The sequence below is a fragment of the Parambassis ranga genome, chromosome 10, assembly GCF_900634625.1.
Source record: "Parambassis ranga chromosome 10, fParRan2.1, whole genome shotgun sequence".
NCBI lineage: Eukaryota > Metazoa > Chordata > Actinopteri > Ambassidae > Parambassis > Parambassis ranga.
This window is the reverse complement of record NC_041031.1, coordinates 4,436,926-4,459,622: the sequence shown is the minus strand read 5'-3', so window position 1 is coordinate 4,459,622 and position 22,697 is coordinate 4,436,926.

Below are 22,697 nucleotides of genomic sequence, written 5' to 3'. Positions count from 1 at the left end.
TGCATATTCATGACCATCAAGTCATAAAATAGTGTGTGTCTGTGTGTGTGTGTGTGAGAGAGATAGAGATAGAGAGAGTGCAATACAGGCCAGTATTTTCAATGACTATATAGGCTACACTGATCGACTGCAAATGTAAGCAAAGCATTTAGCGTCTTTTACCAAGCCTAAATAAACCTTAGAGTAAACAAGTAATTTCCAGTAAATTATCAGTTTATTTACTATACCAGGCTTTCTGCCTCCTTAGCTTCATTTACTGCACTGTGCCACTAATGAGGTTGATGATAAATTTCAGGCTAATGAGGCGTAATGATCGTAAATTAGCATAAATTGATACATTAGCGTCTTCCTCCTATAACCTCTGTTTGTAGGTATGGTGACACCAGATGAAAATATTCCAGCACTTTGGCACTGAGAGTTCATGACAATGCAATCAGGGCCAAACTGTGTTCTGTTCAACCAACATGTTCTTTCCAGTGAAGGATAGATCAAGGCTATGTGGCTGAGTTTAGATGGTACATGAAGTCAAGTGCATCACACTTAAAAGGCTTAAGTCCCTCTGTGTCACATGTTTTTTATCCTTTCAGAAGACAAGTGGTGGGTCTGTTATTTCCAATTTTTTTTATAAGCATAAGTTAAATATTGGACCATTTTGTACTGATCCAATGTCAATCAGATATCGGATATTGAGCCAGAAAATGGGGCTGATTCTTTGGCATGATCTAATCATACTTCAGTTCTTTGTTTGCTGTGCCATGTATCTGCAGTGCGTTGGTGGACTATACTTACACACATAGGGCATCAACCTGGTCTAATATCCAATCCAATCCAATCTCGACCAATGTGCAATATCTGCCAAGGAAAGGCAGTTGGATCTGCATTAAGTGACACACAAAGGTCAGATACTGGCATCATAATGTGATGCCAGTATGACTATCTGACTGTAATGTGATATATTTCAATGGCCTGGCATTAAACACATATACAAATTATATGTGTTTTCATCAAGCTGTTGGAGCAGATAAACTCCACTAATTTTGTCGGAAAATGGTGATACTGGCAACATATTGTAACATGGCTATAATAAAATGCACAAGAAGTAGAACTTACATACTGGCAACAAAAGAAGATAACTTGGCAGTCAAAATTCTTGGAGTCTGTCATTTTTCCTTTTTAATACTGAGGAACTTTTTTGTCTCCTCTTTGATCCAGACACTGTCAACTGAAAAAGACGTCACAAGAGGACTGCCATCATTTTCAGACCCATGATAATTCAGCATATATTGTTGATGAGGTGCTATTAACCTAGCCTGTTAGAATCCCAGCAGTGGCAATTGGCACAAAACACAAAGAACAGCTACATGTTTGTTGTGGTTTCTCACCAATACCTACAAAACTTGTGACCAACCTGACAAGTTTCCCCTTAAAATAATGGATGACAAATGATGGTATCAGCCTGGAACACAGAAGTGTTGCAGACTGTTGGACTGTATGGAAGACAATTAGAAACACTGCTACAACGTCCATTGTAAAAACTCAAGTGATGGCAGAACAGAAGGAACAGTGCTGTGTGTGACTGAATCACTGAATTAAACAGAATCAACATTTCTAATTTTTACTCCATAGGAAGAGTCAGAGGCATAATAAACCAGCTCCAACAATGTGGTTTCCTGACAAGCCTGCAAAGTGTGTTAGTCACACTGAGATACAATTATGAGATCTGCTGCAGTATAGTACACACTATAATGGTACACTCTTACCATGACAGACAATGGCTTACTGGGAAATGAAGCAGACAAAGCACTGATATGGGAAGATTCTGCAAAAAAAAAGTCTGGTTGCTTGGAGTTATATAGTTTAAAAACGTATTCTTTTCATTCACTACACCAGCCTCCACTCTGTACTTTGTGACACGTATATTTAAATTGTCAGATGCAGAATTGTCCCATGTGAATGCCTTTCATTTCTAGGCTGTGGAAGTATGTGTTCATCACAAAGGGTGGTCTTTACCTGTACAACCACAGTACATGTGAGCTCCTTCTTTCTTATACTCCCACTAGCACATTTGATCTATGCACTCAGTCTGCTTTGCATACAATTAGCATTCATCTCTATAGGGTATTTTCTATGTGTTTGAGGCCCAGATAGAGCCAGGGTTAGCTGGCCTCTCCACTGAGGCCTTCATTATAAATGAGCGCTGATAGTGTGCCTGTTCCCTTGTGTGATGATCACTTTTCTGTTAAGGAGTAAAGAGTTTTTGGGTGATTAGCCAACTGTAAGCTGTCTGCCTGAGATGCTGACCTTGTGGTGTCCGGCTCACATTCAGCTTCATACTTCAGTGGACTAATTGGCCCGTAAATCCTTTAGGATTCAAACAGTGACAGTTGGTGTCCACCCTATCTCAGCAGGGAGCTGAGCCGCTGCTTGGTTTAAGACGACAACAAAAAAAGAAAAGACAAACAAGTATACTTAAATTCAGGTGTTGTGTGTGTGTATGGACATGTATGCACCAATCAGCTAAATATCAAACAAAAAGACAAAAATCACCTCATTAGCATCAAAGCTGTTTCTCACATTTATGAATTTAAGATGGAATAAAAAATTAGGATCATATTTTCATCAACAAAATAAACTGCTGTTTTATTTTCTCCAGTGCTGTGCAGTGACCCTTGCTGTGCTGCCTTTATTCTTCATCAGTTGCTATGCCAACAGACTTTGAGTGACAGCCTCTATCAAAGAATTTGCAAAGAATATTATGGCTATGGGTATTTGATTACACATCTCTTAACCCTGGGCCCAGAACATACATTCTCCATACATTCTCCAGAGTTTATGATGTTATTACACAGAAGTCAGTGTGCACTCAGGGATCCACCAGGGATAATTAGAAGAAGTGTATTTACGATGACTGTTACATACCATTAATTTCTGCTGGTCCTATAGTGTTCAGATTTAGAGTTGGGGATGATTGGAATAGTGAGATGCTTCAGTAAATTATGGAGAAATTTAAGATCCCACCATAAAAATGTACACCAGCTCTTCATGAATGATACTCTCTGCTACTATTTGTGTGATGTATCTCTTAAGTATGAATTCTTTGTTTTGATCTTTTTAATGCTTTTAAAGCTACAATGTGTTGCACCAGCCAAAAAAATATGTACTGAAGAAAAAAACATATATAAGTTGCACCGGACTATTAGTCACACCAACCAAAACAAGGACACAAGCTCCCCTGAAAGCCTACTTTGAGACCTGTAGGGGGAGCTCTGAAATATTGTCAGTTTTTGGGTCACAGGTTACAGACTTTGGATTTTGGCACAGAAATTCCTATAAATATCCTATAAATGAGTCAACGGCAGACTACTGTTTGCTCATATAGCCGTCTGGAATTACCTACTTGTCGACCAATCAGAAAATAGAATTCCTTATTGCCAGGTGAGGTCTGAGGCTCAGCTGCAAGCACATGTTCCATGAATGTGCGTGTCACCTATGCTCGGAAGTGTAGACAAGCTGGAGGAAGAGAACCATCAGGAGAGGGACAGAACAGCTACCATTATATCTGTAATGGGACGTCAGGACACAAGGCTAACTAACTGTATATTTTAATATATAAGTCGCACCTGAGTAAAGGTCGCATATCCAGCCAAAGGTTGAAAAAAAGTGTGACCGGAAAATATGGTAGTCCTTCCCCTTATGTAAACGTGACCAAGGCAGTGACCATTGAGGGTAAAAGTGTCCACAGTTTACACTCTAAGGGTTGGCAACAGTCTGTCCTCCCTCCATATGTTGCTCAAATAGTCCAAGACCTGTGGATACTGAAAAGCTATTCTTTAAGGGAGATGTAATATTGCACATATAGCAACACCACAAGAGTGTGGCACAAAGTGATCATAAGTAATAGAAATAAGTCAAAGTAGTGAAATTTTGAAACCATGTTTTTTTCCACTGCAGCACAGCATACAATGAGAAAATAATGCTAATCTCACTCATGTCACCCACAATCATAAAAAAAAACAATATAAAAATTAAAATAAAAAGAACATCCCTATAATTAACAGCCTGTGTGCAGAGGCATTACTCAGAATGTAAACATTTGGAAGTGTGTAATTTTTCATAAATGCAGCATTTTTTTCCAATTACTGTACCCTGCCTCGGCTTAAATGCAATATTCTGATAAACATCAGCACGTGAGCATAACCGGAGATGCTCAAACATTTGTGACCCATTTTTAATTCTTCTTACATAAAGATGTCTAACAATCGCTGAAGTACTTTTTCTCATTTTATTCTCATTTCATGCCTTTCTTAGAGAACCAAAGTGTTTCTCAGTGACTGCCAGGAAGAGACACAAAGCCTTATTCTTCTATGTCAAAGACTGAATATCAGTTACCTCATAATTTGACAGACATTCAATTCCACTTCTTTCATTACAATCCTGCTCTTTCAAAATTCCCTTTAATCACTAGGGAGACTTAGCTGTTGACAATAAAGGCCAGTGTTTCCCTGCTGTGCATTAGTCCAAAATAACCCTCTAAACTAAAAACAACAAGTTCACAAAAGAGACTGAATTATACAATTCTTAAGTATATAATGCTATAAAACATTGGCTATGTTATGGAATACAGTCTCAGAAATTTAAACCCAGAAGCTGCACCTCATTTATATATATTCTATGTTCAAAGCACACTGCTTGGGTAAGCATTTTGCTTACGTACACGGAGCAACAAAAGAAACTGACCTCAGGATAGATGACAAAATAAAGCTGAAACTCAAATGTTTTATAGACACATTCGCTTTACACAATTAACAAACTTGACTTTTAGGCGTTACCGCTCCACTATCGGGCGTCCTGGAGACTCATACTAAATAGGCTGTTCCATACTCCACGAGAACAGAGAACAGAGAACAGAGAACTCACTCCACGGGTGGTAAGTGTAATAAAATAGTTCGTTTCGGCACGGAGGTACCACACTCCGCGAGAAGTGTGTGCATGAGTGTGGGTCCGAGAGAGCTGCACAACGGGCGGTCCGAGAGAAAAATGACGTCATTTTGTGGGCGTAACGTCGGCGGGGGGAGGGAGTTCTCTGTTCTTGTGGAGTATGGATCCAGCTTGAGCCTCAAAACAGCTCTTCCGAAACAAACGGGTGACGTCACGGAAGCTTTGTTCATATTTGTTACTGTCAGTGGAGTCTATATAAACTACGCAATCCTGCATATGCCTATGCACTGTGAATGTGTGAAATGTGGACTCCAAACAGATTTAAAGTAGCATAAGAATAAGAAGACTGGTGTCCAGAGCTGTTCCAGAATTACCTCAGAAACAAGTTTAAAAAAGTAAATTAATTATTAAATACTTGGATAAAACATCTGTCTATCATAGTGTATCCCAGGATTACTTCAGCAAAACAGATGTTGTCATCATAGGCCGCCATTCACACATATAAAACAAAAATCCCAGCAGTTCCTCCCAGAACTCTAATTGGTCTGAACAACTCCCTGAGAAGATATAAAAAAAATTAAATAAAATAAACAGTTCAGTGCATCATATCAAGAGCCTCATTTAAAAAAGCGTGATAGAACAATATAGAACCTATGAAACTCATCAAATTTCTGATCCATGACTCTTTGTAAGATTTAGGTTTTTGGAGCCAAACAATGAGCTTGGATCTGAGTTCCACAAGAAACAGAACTTTGCCATATTCTTCATGAAAACCTATAGGACATCTGCAGGACCTATCACCATGTGCATGCCAATCAATGCCTGTTTAAAAACTGCATCGATTTCACCATTTTATTTTACTCTTTTACAGTGAGTGACAGAGCGGAGCTCTTGGTGCCTGACAGCCATTTTGCCTTTCCCTCCACTGCTACAGTGCAGTCACCATGGGAACTAGCTACATGACTACCATCTGTATAATTAGCTCCCCCTATACGCTGGCTTTAAAGAGAGAAAGACACAGAGAGAGGGATGAATGAGAGAGCAACAGGAAGGGAAAAAGGCCTGGGGGTCCCTCTGCACCCTTTCTCTTATTATTAATCTGGAAAAACGATGAAGAAAAACAAAAAAAAAGGACAAGTGTGAGGACAGGAAAAAGTGAGCCAAGGACACACAGAGAGCGGCGCAGCAGAGTGAAGAAATGAATAAAAGTGGTAACAAATTGAAGAGGGTTTAAAAAAAAAGCAGACAGATGGGGGGGCAGGGGGGGGGGGGTTGGTCAGACGGAGAAATGTTTCAAACTGTGACAGCGAGCATAGAAGACAATATGAATAAGCGTGTGCATGTGAGGGATGGAAAGATGGAGAAAGTGCAAACATAGCAAAGGATGACAAATGGGAACAGAGATATGACAGAGCAGGAGAACAAGAAATGGAAAAGGATAAAGGAGGAAATCCCGGCCTCTGTTCATGTTCCATTTGGGTTGAAGTCTGTCTAACTTTGAAGGAGATGAAACAGAAAATCTATGAGAAAACAGTATGTGTTGTACAGTATTTCTATTAAAACACACAAGTATCCCATGTGACTGTTTTTTCAAAGACTTCTCAGATCACATCTTTCAGGTTAGATTTGTAGGTTTGATGGTTTTCAAAGAGACAGGGATGTATGTTGAAAAATTACAAGATCAGCAATCTGATAATGAGGACTAGAAAAACAAAGATAGACATTAAGGGAGAAAGAGAAGAAGACAACATTCTTCCAGCTGTCTGATGGCTTGAGGGAAGACAATGTTACACTCTGGCTGTGTGTGCAAAGGCACTACCTTTTTACAGACTGCAGGAGGGAGAAGAGTTTAGGTGAGGGTTGTGCGTGGAGGGTCAAACACACTGCCGGTGGCTTTGCACCATGTGGTGTAAAATGTCTGCGATGGAGAGAAGAGACGCTCCGATAATCTTCTCAGCTGTCCTCACTATCTTGCGAAACCTTGCAGCGGATAATGAGACAGTGTGGTTTCCAAAGCAGGCAGTGATGCAGCTGCTCAGGATGCCCTTGATAGTCCCCCTGCAGAGTGTGGTGAGGAAAAGACAGGGAGGGTGGGTGATGAGCTTCTTTTTTTTTCCTTCAGAAAGTAAAGCTGCTGCTTTCTTGGCCATGAAACTGGTGTTGAGGACCAGGTGAGGTGAATATCAGAAAAAAACAAAAAGTGAGTAAATGGGAGAGCATAACCTTTACTCAGAACTAGGAATGTAACAACATGGAGAATTTCATATTTCAATTATATCACGGTTATCGATATTATTACGATATTTTTGAGCACTGTAAAATGTCTAAGACTCACATGTTTAAATAATTAAATAAAATCTGATTGCCTTACTACGACGAGTTTGTATTTGATTTACATTATATGATATTAATAATATTAATAATCTTAAAATTTAAATTGACGATGTGTAGTTAAATTCAATTTTGAGTACAAACATCTTAGAAATGTACTCATAACCAGTTATGGACAACTAGTCAAGTCTGTGTGTCATGGTGCAGGCTGTGTTAAGTGAAAAGAGAGGCTGGTAAATGGATGATAATAAATGGCAATAAAACTAATCATTCCCCATTTTTACTGGGTATTTTATCTCATGAAACTTCCTGACAGCCTGTCATTAATGAATAGATTTGTGTTAGCCGACAGTAGAAGTGCACCGACATCATGATTGATGGACATTCTAAAAACATAGTGCGCAACATTCACCTCACTCTTCATCCCCACCCAGACTCTGCAAGCAATCCCGCAGTCCTCTATCTCAGCCCGCTGCATGCAGCTTTCTGTCTGGTTTGTTCACATGGCCCAAAAACTTGTGCAAAGACCTTGTATTAATGCTAAGAGCTCTCATTCCTCCGATCATTCATGCTACTGGATACATACGTAAACACGGAATGGCACAAGTGATCAGGAGAAAGTGGGACATTGATGTTTGGAGTACCGTAAGGAAAGATGATAAACTATCATCTAAAACATTTTTTGACTGGCATGTATTGGGCACCCCTGTTATGAGCAGCCTGTGCAATGGGAGACTTGAATGCAGTTGCTATCGCAGTGAATCCACCAAGACAATTAGATTAATCATAAACATAAACGGAAATCCTGATAGTATAAAATTTTATATCTTCACTCATCATGTATATGCAATTGTTGCATCTAAATGTCATACTATTATCAACACACAAAACAAGGGGTGAATTAAGCTGAAGATGGCAACAGCAGATGGGACTTTATAAACTGTTTTATAAACTGTGTTAATTGTTATACAAGTGTGTGTGTTTTAGACCAGACAGCTCTCTTCCGGTTCAGGACATATGCATCAAGTAATGCAGGGAGGCATTTTTTCCCCACTGGCACGGAGATGAGCGTTGCCAACGTGGTGACTCACTCGTGGTCTCACACACTCTAAATATGGCGACTTTCCAATTTTTTTTCCCCCCAGAAGCAACTAGCAACTAATCTAGTGACTTTCTCTGGTGACTTCTGAAGACTAATGTGAAAGCACGTATCTTTCAGCAGTTACTGTCCTCAACAAGCAGCTGGTGCAACCGTGAGCTCCTCCCCACCTCAAAGTCTCCGCTGCAGTCAGAGCAGAGAGGAGACCCACACCACTCTGTGTCCAATTGTGTGCAAAGCTGCTGCTAGTACCGTCACGGCTTACAGAGCAGGCAGTAACTATTTGTTTAATAACAACAAGGTATAGACCAGTTCCATAGAAAAGATAACCTTAAATGACTTCTGGTATGATCTGGAGCTATATAGAGAATGAAATTCAAACTGACATGACCTTTTATTATAATTGTAATGGTAGGGGAAACCCTGAACTGATTTTTAAATATGGTACATGTTGGAAATTGAATCACATTGGTTCATGACAAGTCTGCAACAGTGGATCTTTGTATATCACTGCTGGGGCCAGATGACGTACGTAATCCATATATGCCAGACCCCTTTTGGCCATTTGGCATAAATGTAACTAGAGCTTGAATGAATGAATGAATGAATGGATTTTGAGATACAACAAGCGAAAAGTTAGAAAAATAAATGAGGTTGAAGCTAGTATATAAGTCTATCAAGGCAATGCATAGTCACTTTAGAGCATGGCCCTTTCAACTGCTAGCTTTGTCAGAAGTTTGATGTCACATATCCACAGCAAACGATGGCATCATCTCAAAGACACTGGCTAAAAGGTGGCAAGGTTTTTTGAAGTTTGATGGAATTTGAGTTTAAGGTCCCAAAAAAAAATGAAAATAAAAAAGCAGCATCGCAAGTGAGCTCGTTTAGTGAAAAACTTGTCTTGGTATGAGCAGTTTGGCACACTAAAGTCATGCTTGTGTGGCAAACCTGGCAAATGTGCTTTCCATCGCTACTGAACAGACTGAAAAATCACAGCATGGGCCGTGGGTGGGTGATCTTTGAAGACTCTTCAAAGAAAAGAGGACACTAGTCACTTTAAAGGCTGCATAAGACAGCAGAAATGTGAATGATTTCCCAAAAAATCTTTGGAAATGAAGAAAAGAGGGAATCATGAAAAGTGGTTCATGAGCAGGCAGGATGAAAGACACTGAAGAGATGAGAGGAGGATGTTTTTCTTAGCAAAGAAGCTTGCCAAGCTCATGACATTACCACGTGGTGAGGGTGTGCAATTACTCTATTGCTGACATATTTGGCACAGAAGGTGAGGGAAGTGTCACACTGCAGCGTGAGCTGGTGTGCATATACACTGCATGTGTAATGTGAATCCAAATAGATTAAAGTACCAATCTGAAAGCTTATATAAGATAATGATGTGCTGAAGTTTGGACAGTTCAGCACAAAGGAACATATGCTGTATTATACTGCTTGATTCTGATATTGTATCCCCTCTTCTTCCTGTGCTCCAATGCTGCATCATGCTGCAGGTAACCACCACAATCAATGATGCCACGTAGCCTAGCTTACATTTTGCAGTGTAAAACATTGAAAAGTGGCAGTTTTTGATAAAGTAAAAATGACAGAGGTTAAAAAAGGATGTTGCTAATATCATAAGCTCATGTGAGCAGAGCAAACACTATGAGTACTGTGTACACTTCAACTTATCTCTTCGCTCAATATCCCATGGCTGTTGACCTTAAAACTTGTTTTTAGGAGACAAGGGCCAGTCGAAGTTAGAAATATTATATTAACAAAACACAACTGAACGGAATGAACAAGCAGAGAAAGGCAGTGTTCTGTGAAGCCATCAACATAACACCTTGGCCTGTTTTGACCTTAGAGCCTATCTCCCCATCTGTTTTCAGTTAGTATCAGTCCCATACGCCCTCCCTTTTCCTGCTTTCCAGTTAGTGAACTAACATTTTAGTACTAATAGAAGGCTGTGTAGAGGGCCAACCACTGTAAGGGAGCTGAAAGGATACACAAAACGGAGGATTTCCATCCAACACCCTGACAAAGATTGGCCTTGTACAAAGTTTCCATTAGGAAGCTAGATGGATACACAAAACAGAGACAGAGACACAGGCAAAAAAGTACACAGTTAGGTTTTAAGTTTGGATCATACCATATAAAGCGTTGACAACACCCAGTAGAGCTTGATCTCAGCCGATGCAGACAACAGCTAATGACAATAAACCAAAACAAGCCATTATAATGCAGGCGTTTGATAAAGACACTCCATACGAGAACACTAGCAAAAGGTTGAAAGAGGTGACAGCAGCATTTCCAGTTTGCAAAAGATATGATTCCCATTAAAGTTTGATCATTTGTGTTCTAAATCACATTGCACTTTAAGAGTTACTTTAGTTTACCTGTTTTAATTTGACCATTTATAAGAATTAATTTCATGTTTTACCTTGGGAGACACACTTCAGTCCTGTTTAAATGACTATATATACACCTTACAGAATTGCATTAGTTTATAAAAGATTATATGTTGTTCAATGTAAAAATGAATCGTGATACAATTGTGATTTTACCATTAAAAATCGTGATATATTTTAACCATATTGCCCACCCCTACTCTAACATAAAGCTGCACATTTTGTCAAGGAGGTCTTTTGAGGCTAAGGTGTTAGGAGCACTTTAACACTTAAACCTAAACAACAATTTGAAAAATATAAAGCATAAACCACAGAATTCAGTCTGCAGCTGCTGTATTGCCACTATGAGATACGTTTGTTTTCTGGTCAAAGATCGCTTAGTTTTCATTAGTCTGAGAACATGTGAATTGGAATTGATGTTACGGGTTGATGTTTTTTCTTTTCTTGTTTGTTTGTTTGTTTTGGCTCTGCCACTTGAGATCTATATCAGCCAATTAGATAATTTCTTCAATAATTTTCTTTCTTCAGACAGAGGTGTGCTGTGGGAAATGTTTGCATTAGGAAACTTCCGTCTACCTCCTGCTTCTGCATATGCTTCAGTGTGAGATGTCCTCTGCAGCACTCTCTCAGTGTGCTTCACTTTGTATATTTAACACAGACGAATGGGCAGATTGCTGGAGGACACACACAGACGCAGAGGTACAACAGGCTTTCAACAGAGAAGAGGAAAAAAAGGGGGAGGGATAAGGCAGATTAAAGAAAGAAGAGAGGAAGAAGAAAAGGGTCAGGAGGAAGTAGATAGTGGCAAGAAGTAGAAGAGAGAAAGACAGAAAGCCTCCGAAGTGGCTCTTAAACTGGTCATTAGTGTAATCAGGGGGAAAAACATTGCAGAAGCTCACTACATTAGGAGGAATGGTAACTCTTTCCCTTTTTTCCTTCCTCTTTCTGTCACTTCCCCTCTCATCATTTCTTCTCTCATGTGCTTCTTCTAAGACCCATCCATCTTTTTTTGTGTTGCTAGTGCAGGAGAAACACTTCTCTCCTCCCCATATATCTCCCTCACGAGTGAGAGTGTAAAAGATTTATTATGTTAGGAATGTAGTTGTCTTGCTACAGATATCTTGCAAATATTTTGGCATTGACATGACAGCTTGAGCAAGTTTCACACCTCTGCAGAAACAACAATTTGTGAGGTCAATACACGCCTAGTACCCAAGTCAACCCAAGATCTCATGTGTACAAATCATGGACGCAAACAAAACAAAATGTAGCAATGACATGTAAGAAAGTGGTAACCTACTTAAGCTAGTAAGCTCAACAGAAACACAGTAAAAATCATCTGGAAAGTGGCATTTGTAGGTCCACTCATATGCTATTTAATGTGATGAGTTAATTAGCCATTCTTATGCTATTTATAAATGTTAGTGTAGTCACTATGACAAGTGCAGGATAACATTTTCATGTCAATAGAGAGTGCTTAGCAGGAAATCTATTTGTCACAAATTCCATTGTTATAAGGATAGCTTGCATTTCCAAACTGTTGCCAATTTAAACACGCAAAAGAAATATTTGCTTTTTGGACTTAATTCTGACATGGACAACTCTTAATGCACGGAAATATTATTACTGTGTCTACAAAATGATGGATGGAAACAATCTCGAACTAAGATGAAGTACCACTTGGCTACTCTCATCTTATGATAGAAGTCCTCTCTTCTGTGGAGCGGCTGAACACTCTGAAATATGAGGGTTAAATATGATTGGACTGTGCTTTTGCTAGGGAACTTATCTTAACTGAATTTACTGTAATCCTCAGGATACTCTTACTTTTTCTTAGTTCTTTAAAAACTATTTGGATTATGTAATCCTCGCATAGATACAGTAGGAGAAATCCAGTGATATCCACAGGCACTGATCACCAACTCTTTTTGTTTTTTTACTGAAAACTATAAAAGGTAAATTTGACATGTTGCTCTTTCTGCAAATGTAGGGTGTTGCACTGAGGAGCTGAGGAGGGGATTATATGTATTCTATAAAAAAGTAATTTTTTTAAAATGTGTTTATTAGTTGGGAGACATCAGGTTCAGTGATCTGATGATCTGATCTATGGAAAGAAAAACATGGGAAATGCAGTCTGAGGCATTTATGGGCACATAAAAGGAAATGTGATTTTGTTTTTCCACAGACGTGGAAACCTTTTTTATATACTTGCCATCTCAATTGCCAAGATCTCATCTTGGCTTTTATTAGGGGCCTACCCAGCTCACTCTCCTTCTCTCCTCCTGATCTCTGTCTTTTCGCCTTTCTTATTTCCTTCCCTTTTAAAAGTCAGCCATCTTTTCAGTGGAGCTCAACTTGCTAAAAAGGGACCCCACATCTTTTCCGTTAACTCTTTTCCAAATGCGCTCTTCCTCTTTCTTCTCAAGCTTGACCATGCCTCTTCGTCTTCTCTCTCTTTCTCCTTTCTATCCATGCTCTTCCCTATAGAGACAAGCCAATGGAGCAAATCCTTCCAAAGGTTTTGATGATGAAACAAATAAGGCAGCCAGGGGGGAAAAGCATTGCAGCATTGCATTCGGTAGGGTGTGCTGGGCAAGATTAGCAGCCAAAAGGTCTTTTCTTTGCCTACTTCTCACTCCAAGGCTGTACAGTGCATCTAATGTGGTGACTTGCTGAAAGAGAGGAAATTAATCCGGGGCCTCTTGTTCTGAAGACTGAAAGAAGTCAGAAGATGGGCATTGGATCGAAGCCTAGTGCCTTCAAAAGGCCACAGTTCATGAAGTGAGCAACAAAGCAAGCAGATTTTGACTTACTAGAGAAGCAATTCAGCTTAGTCAGTGGGGAAATGATGCTACATCTTTTTTGTGTCATGTCATTCTACAAAAACTTGAAAGAATTACTTTTGAGTCTATCGTCAATAGTATCTTTGTTAGCCACAACCATCTATCCCAGGTCATCTCTTTAAAGATAGACTTTCCAGATCAGCTTTGACCTTTAGAACTTGTCGTACTTGTCATCATTGTGTACATACAACTAATGGATTTGTGGCTTCAGGTAAAAGAGATCACTCATGTAAGCTCTTGTTCCATCAGTGTTTGTTTACAGTAAGAGATAATTCAGAAAGTCAACACGGGCCTTTGGGCTGTCAGGGGTTGTGAGATGGCGGACACAAACGCAGACTTAGCCGGAGGTGAAAACAAACTCAGTTCCTTTAATATAGGCCAGGGTTCGGTACACAGGTGATCAGTCAACGTGGCAGAGGTATCCAAAAGGCAAAGGCAAAAAAGCAGTAGTCAAATCCAAAAAAACAAGTCACACACAAGAGAATCCAAAACTCCTCGAAAACACGTAGGAAAAAACACAAGAATCCAAAACTTACTCGCGAACACGTAGGGAAAAATCACAAGAGCAGAAAGGCTACTTGGACGGCTGTGTCGCATGGAAGACTCACAAGACGAACTGGCAACAAGGGGCAGGAAACACACAGGCTTTATACACAGGAGGGCGGGAAGACAATTGGACACAGGTGAAGCACATTAGGGCGGAGCAGGTAATCACAGGAGGGGGAAGGGAGCACACATGAGGAAGGGGAAGTAAACAGAACTGAAACACAAGGGGAAGATCGAGTTTCAAAATAAAACAGGAAGTGACTAGTAAAACTAAAACTACTATAAACAGAAAATAAACTACAAAACAAAAGACCTGGCTGAAACCATGACATGGGCAGTCCTCCAGGAATTAAGTCTAACCCATCCAACACCCACCTAATTTTGCTCCCTTCCATTACTTGAGGTAAACTGAAAGCAATACCAGACAAAAATATTATTTTTTAGAAGCATAAAATTGCATTATAACACCAGTAATCACCACATCTGTATTGTGTTTGATGGAAACTGGACACAGATTACATGCACTATAAGGAGGGCCAAATGGTATTAAACTGTACCAATTTCTATTGTTGCAGTATAGTGAACATGGCGGTCCAGATTATATACAGCCATGTGGTTTGTGACCCCAATCTAAAATGTCCCGGCTGTTAGCACGAGGCTGGCAGTAATTTAAGAATGTATGAAGAAAGCTGTGACGCCAGAATAAAAGACAGGTGAGTTTGTGTCTGCTGTAAGACCATTAATAAATCCCTTGAGTGTCATATTTATTTTTGTTTTATCTGTGATTAGGTGAGGCACCAGACATATGTGGTTAGGTTCAGAAAAAGGTCCAGGCTTGAGTTAATACATGGAATAATTTTTAAAAGTATACTGGGCAGGTAATTGAATGAACTGAAGATGTTTCAAAGATGGGAAGTGTTAGTTTTCAGTAGACCTGTGCAAATATGAGCAAAAAACCATGACCAATCACTTTTTGGTGTTGTCTGACCTACATCATACCTGCTGGGACACTCATTGGTCTCCGACGTCCATGGTTTGGCAATGTGAATTTGTGATCTGAGTTTTGTTTTAAAAATGTTAAAAACTGTTTCTTAGCCAAAAACTGACAAGTTCTGCCCCTATCAGCACAATATAAATGGACTGCCGTACATGCACATGTTCAAATAAGCTCTGTAAACACAGATTATTTCAGTGCCTTGAGACGTCGCCCCCTGGGTTGTTTCCATGATGACAGAAAAAACAGAAAGAAACAGGAAAAATATCTTTACCCAGATTGTCATTGTCACATTGTATATGATAATTTCTTGCAAAAATCATCCAAGATACACAAGTGTGACTGGAATCAAGAACCAGATCCACCTAATGAAGTTATAAACAGTGACTTTCCTTTAAACCTGACTAATTACTTCTAAGATTTTGTGTTAGTTGTTCCTATGTCAAGTACACTAGGTACTGAGTGACTTAGGTAGACCCTGGAGTCAAGACATGAACTCAGCCAATAAAGGCTCTTGTAAACATGTTTCATTTTTTTCCAGCTTCTGTGAGCTGTAGTGTCAGCAGCCTTTAACAGATTGTGCACCTTGCACACAGATGAAACAAATAAAGAACAGTACCAATATGGACACATCCATGCACATAAAATGTGTGAAACCACACTGTGCAGTTTGAGATTGCTGATGTCTGCAGAGACAAAAGAGATTGGTCCAAAGTTGAATGGCTTTGTCACATACAACCACACAAAAACAGTAAGTCATGCTTGGTTATTGCTGTGCATTTATCATACAGCTGGACAGTGAGAGAGTGGATTATGCTGCCATAGGGGTTTCACAAGTTTCAATGGATACATTTTTCCTCTGAAACTGCAATATGTCTCTAAGCTGGCAGAAAGTTGCTGTCCTTAACAAAAGGAGCACAAGACAAACTTTGCAGTCACAACAAAAGTGTGCACTTTACAGTCAGTCCAACTCTAAGGTGTAAATACAGTCACTAAAACACACTATACAAGACACTTGTTTACCTACAGCTTACTATACTGCTTTGGTTATGCACAGAATACAGAGTACATAGTTCCTGGGGTTTTGTGCACATTCACAATATATCACAGCCACAAAAGTCATGCATTAAATATGAAAGTCTAATGCACCAGCTGACTTGATGTGGAGTCTTGAAATTTTAAAAGGGTGATTTTAAAACGTTTTGCAGTTTAGCTACAAAAATATGAGCAGCCTTGTTTGACGTGTCTCACTGTCAGTGAAGGGGTTGTTTACTGTCCTCTTTATTGGAAACTAGAAAATTAATCAGAAATGTTATATTTGACTTTCCTCAACAAGTTCTATATAGCAGAAATTAGGTGAGTCAGTGCACTATTGGGAGATGAATTATAATTATATATTTTCTTCCATAAGTATTATGATTTAATACAAACCTACTGCTTTTGGTGACTAAACTAATGCAATACTATACAACAATCCTCAAGAATCTTTATTGTCATTATGGAAGGCACAATGAAATTTTTTAGCAGTTCTTGGCTTAAGGCACACAGGTAGACACATGGAAAAAAAAGGCAAAACATCCGTACATTTTGAAGGCTGTAGTTAAACAAAATATGAAATATTTAGTTAAGTATATACAGTTTCAGAAAAAAATATAATATAAAAAAAACATTATGCCAAACTTGTCTAAAACAATGTATTCACAAATTATTTTAATACGGAATGTCCTAGTTTTCTTTCCAAATATCTAAATTGAATTGCTTCATTATTATTATTATGGTAACAGTTGCCACATAGTGAACAGATAACTTTCACGACAGGGGATTATTGATCCTGTTAAACAAACCCTCTTTCCCAAGAAATGCCCTTTCAGACATAGTATCAAGTCATCTGGGAAGAAGCATGGAAGGAATAAGCAACTAACAGGAAGTGCCAGAGCTTCACAATAAAACATTTCTGATCCCTACAAAGGACAGTGCACTGCAGACAACCCTCTCAGATATCTGAGAGGAAGAAAGTTCAACAAAAGTTAAACTATGGATGTGCAGTCTGTTTCTCACTCCATGTTGCAGCCTCGTCACAGCTACAGATTGGACAGATCATACTGCAGATGAGCAAGAGCAAGACAAGCAGGGCAAAGCGTACTTCTACCAGGTCAGTCTACAATGACACATTCTTATTTTTTATCACAGCCTATAACAACAATAAGTCCTCAACTTGTATATTCCACAGTTAAATTGTGGTTTTCAAGCCAAACCCTGCACAAAATAAAGAACTCCAGCTCATAGATGTGACAAATCTGCAGCAAACCCTGCTATAATGGTCAGGTTTTATCCAAAGTCAGTGTAATTATTCAACACATTTATCAGAATCTAATTTTCTGGCACATTATCTCAAACTAGAGCTATGTGGCCCATTACCACAGGGCCTGTGATACATTACCACAGCATTTAATTTTCATGTGCTGTTCAAACATCATACCACAAGTGCCACAGGACATTTCTGTAAATGAAAGCAGCTTCCACTAGAAGCATGAGCTAGTCTGCATATCAGCATGCCTCCATTTAGTTAGTGTTAGCAATTGTTAAAGTTACAAGGCCCTGGTTTTGTCCATCCTGGTACAATGTCAAAAAACTACTTTTGAACGAATGTAGAAAAAACTAAATATTATACATAGGTAAAAGGATTATTACTTACTTTCTGTCTCCTTACATCCAGACTCTGAACTACAAGCAGTCCACCTTCTGCCTGAAAATTAATAGATATTTCCCAATAACTTCCACACTGTCAAAAATTATTGTCTTTGCAATAAGAGCATTTAGTCGTCCAATCACACACAGACACAGGCAGTGACAACAGCAATCAGGAGGAGGTGTAATACATTAGCATTACACAAAACATTTCTGTCTGTCCTAGAGGCCCCTAGATGTTTACTACAGCCATGGTTGGATCTGCGCCAGTGCTGTCTAACTTGTCTGTCTCTTTTTTAAAGCAGATGACAAACAGATTTTTGGGACAGGTTTTTTTCCACTCTCACCCATTAATGGATGCAGCAAAGGACAAGAAGTACACAAAAAGATCTTTCCACCTTTTGAAATGCAGTCATCCTAAACTTCCATCTATGTGATTCCCTGCATTCCAATTACCGGTATTATAGCCTCACCACTCTGAAAGATGGCAGCTTTGATCAGCCTGTTTAAGAAACACAGGAGTTCATCCTCTATCAGGCTTAATGCAATTTAAGAACTTGCAGTGACTAAAAAGATGAGAGAGCTGAACCTATTTTTGTGCTAAAATGTCACAAAGTATAGGATTTTATAGGTTGTTGAATTGCAGATTTATTGGAAGATTAGGCAATGATTAAACTAAACACTGAAAATTTTATGTCAAATAAAATGAAACAAAAAAAGAAAGCACACTGCAAACCCATTCTGGGTGATTATTAAAATGTTCAGGAGCGTGAACAGATACTCAAAGCCATCTGTAAACTCTGTGGCTCTCAGGAGGCTGAATAAATGTCTTTAGTAACATTGTGTTAATATGTCTCCATTAGACACTGCTGCCAGCTCCCAGTATGTCTCCTCCTCTACTGTCTGGGGAATGGAGAAGAAAGGACAGAGAGTGTCAGAAAGACAGAAGCAAAGAGGGTGAAAGTAATGGAGAAGGAGTGAGAGAAAGAGAAGTGGTGAAGGTGGGAGGATGTCTAGACAGATAGAGGAAGCCACAGAACAGCCAGGGGCAGAGAGCAGGGAACTAACAGAATATGGACAAGAAAGGACAACAGAGAGTTAGAACTAGAAGACTGAGAAAATGATTGAGGGATAAATAAAGGCAAGGACAAGAAGCAGGACAGCAGGAGTGACAGGTCAGGCAACAGAGAGAATTGAAGAGCAAAGCTGGAGTCAGAGCCAGGCACAATGGGGTGAGGGACTAATTTTTTATTTAACAGGGTTGCCATGGGGAACAGCATCTATGAGGTATGTATGTGCTGATTTTGCAAGTAGTTGATTATAATTCACCCAACTGACACAAAGTCGTGACCACTGATCCACAGGAAAAGCAGAGCAGACGTCACTGAAAAGTGGTCTGCATTAAACACACTACAAAAAAGACATTAAAGAAGTATAGTTTCATAGTTTCTAATGATAGATACGAGGAGGTAGCAGTATATGTGGACAAACTTGGTTTGCAAATTTTTACAAAAAGGTGGTTATTACCCTATGTCCTTTCATTTCAACAAATTTCGATCCTCCAACACCAACCCCCCTGTGCACTTGCAGCCTACCACCAATGTCCGCTCTCACCTTACACCATATTATATAATTTACTTTCACCAATCGAGATTTATTGTCATAAACAGCTGTAGTTGTGTACAGGAAGCATAGCCCATGAGAACATCTAAAGGTAAACTGAGGATATTTTTTGTAAATACATAAACAGGAAATAAACGTTCCAGCAAAATGTGAGATGCAACAAAATGTGTACCAAAGAAAAGAGCAGTGAATTGTAAAAGCTTAGTTAAGGTGGTCAAAATGCATGCCAAGTAAGAGAAATACATGTTGGCTCGTTTGCAGTATAGAAACACCATTTCAACTACCGTACTTTAAAATTATACTATAAACACCCATCACTGGTGAAGATGCACTGTTAAAGACACATTTTCTGTGTAGCTCAGTGGAAAGTGTATGCAACATTGTTGTCATGGTCACCCATATGCACTGATTATTGGCTGAAAGAACGCTATGCTGTGTGATGAACAGCAGGGCTGCAACAACGTGCCAACATCATTGATTACATTGTTAACTATGTCAATATGACATATGCATGAAATGCATAAAAGCAGTAGGTTGCTTAGGTTGTGATGAGACGTCCACCCCAAATCCAGATTCGAGCCTTAGACCTATGGAAAGCCTTTTAAGTACAAACCAAATAAAATGGTGCACTGCATGTTCTCTAAAATGGCCTTTCACAGCAGCAAAACCGCTATGCCCAAGCATCTTCAAGAGAAAGCACCCAGTGGCTCCCTGAGCATTGTAAGTATTTGGACTAATAACACATTAAGTCTTGTTGCTGGTTGTGATTGCAGGGAAGTTGCTGCTGAATCTTTATCTGCATCAGTTAGAGAAATGCAAAAAAGACTCCTTAAATCTGTTGCTAATGGCCAACATGGGTATACTGCTTTCCAGTGCAATTCCTATCTATTTATGAGCACAAAGAACCTATAAATGTAAACAATGTAGATTTCCATTGGTGTTGCACCAAATGATACTTATTTCAGACAATCTGCACATCTCTTAAGTAGATAATGGATTACTTTATCAGAAAAAATAAACAATTAACAAAGATCTCTTTTTCAAGAAAGATGGACACTGCAGTGTTTTTTAAAGGTCCAGTGATAATTGCCTGATATGCAAAGAAAAAGTCATTATCTTATAGGAGTACAATCTAAATTCAATTTATGACCTTGAGTGTTTTTCATTTTAGTAGATTACCACCCACAGGACAAGAGTCTAATTTTGATACAGAGCAGTTGTTTTTTGTAAAGCTTGATTTCACAGGATTTATCTCATTCACAGGATTTATGGTTTACAGCATGTATTCAGAATTATATTGTAAGCCAGGACAAAAAGACCCAAAAAAGTACTGGGAAAATTGCTTTTAACTTGATTGCACAGCATTGTGGGACTGAAATTTTGTTGGATCTAGTACAGATTCAGTAAAAAAAAAAATAAGCTACAGCTGACAACATTTAAATGCCCAGTTTGAAAGTTTCCCCATCACTTGATTTTATCACTAATTAAATCCTTTCTTAATTTGCTGGAAACAGTGCTGCACTGTATGATCCGAAGACCATGGAAAAGTTAGAAAGTAGGCTAGAAATTGAGCGCTATGTTAATAATATTTCAAAAATAATAGTGATACATTGGGGTAAAGGCAGAGGAGATTCAGCTCAATACAGGTTCCAGGACAGAGTGTGCTCAAACTGACTGAGCTGGTTTTCCCTGCAGGCAAGCAAGCTGTACAGGGTCAAGGTGGTTTTTGAAACTTCTGAGATGAGTCCCAGATGCTCAAGTGCCACTATTATGGGTACTCTTTGTGCCACTGGCCTGCAGTCACAGTGGCTAGAGGCACACAGTGTTGCCTAAAACCTTATTCAGCTCAGGAGTGAAAAAGCTCAACCAGAACAGAGATTTTGCATCATCTGGGGGCCTTCAGGTACAGCTCTATCAAGACTTAGAGTCTTAGATGTGGTGTGGAGAAAATGGTGGCTGGAAGGTACTAAAGACTGCTGCAACAATTTTTATTCCATTCATGGTTTATGAAAATAAAAACACAGCTTTGCGTTTAATCTATGATTCAGAGATAAAGGATTCTGCCTCTTAAAAGACAATGAGATGCTACATGTGCATGTGTGCTACATGCATTATTATGAATGCTCCAAGCCTGGATTTCACCTTGATATCTTGAAACAGTAGTTCGCATTAAACATAAACGACCAGGGGCAAAGTTTCACACATTTTACCATCTGTGGCAGATATCCATAGGTGGTCCGCTACAACAGAAAAGCATCTGCATGTATGTATGTAGGGCAAATGCAGAAAAACATAATAATACAAAGTCAATGATAAAGATGAGTTGATGCTATGGCAACCAGCTATGATTCTGCTTAAGAACATCACAGTGAAAATGGGTCACATTAGCAATTAACGGCATCTCTGATAATTGGGGCATTTAACTCTAACATAAAAAAGGTGTTCATTCTGCTATTAACCTCTGCTGTTTACACAAATAAATGTGTTTTGTATTAACACTTGCATGCTGTTTCTTTTTCCTACTATCTGCATATAGTGTTTAAGAATGCAACACTTCATATGATAAGCATGTTTGGATGCTGCTGCTCACAGAGGGGATAACAAAAAATTCACAGAATATTGGTTTCCTTTATCAGCAGCACATGACGCTTATGTAAAAATGTAATTATACTACAGCGGGTAGAGACTCCGGGCAAACAATACATTGTAGAATGATGAATGCTCAGCTCAGGCAGCAGTGAATATCTTTTCATTTTGCCAGCTTTCTGCTCACCTTTCTGAGCGCCTATTGTTGGTGGCAACAAAAGGTTAGCCTGACACTGTACTGGATAAGACACATAGCAAAACACAAGCTACAGATGAGCCACATGTCAGGAAAGAAGAATGAAAAAATGGCTTAAATCCAAATTTGTATATATTTGCATCCATTAATCCATTGTGTCTGTTAGCAATTCTAAATCCCGGGCCGCTTACCACTATGCTGCTTCTCCGGTTTACTGCATGAAGAGAAGACTACAGTAACTTAAGGGCAACACTGAAAGCTCAGAGAAATTAAATGCATCAAAAGAAAACCAATTTCAAAAAAACATTATGTTTTCCTCTGTCTACACTGAAGAAACCAGCTGACGGTTTATTCAGCGGTACAACTGGCATTGGCGAACCAACAGCTTGGATTCAACCCACATCAGCACTATGCTGCAGTTTGACTTGAAGTATATGGTCTTTATTCTATT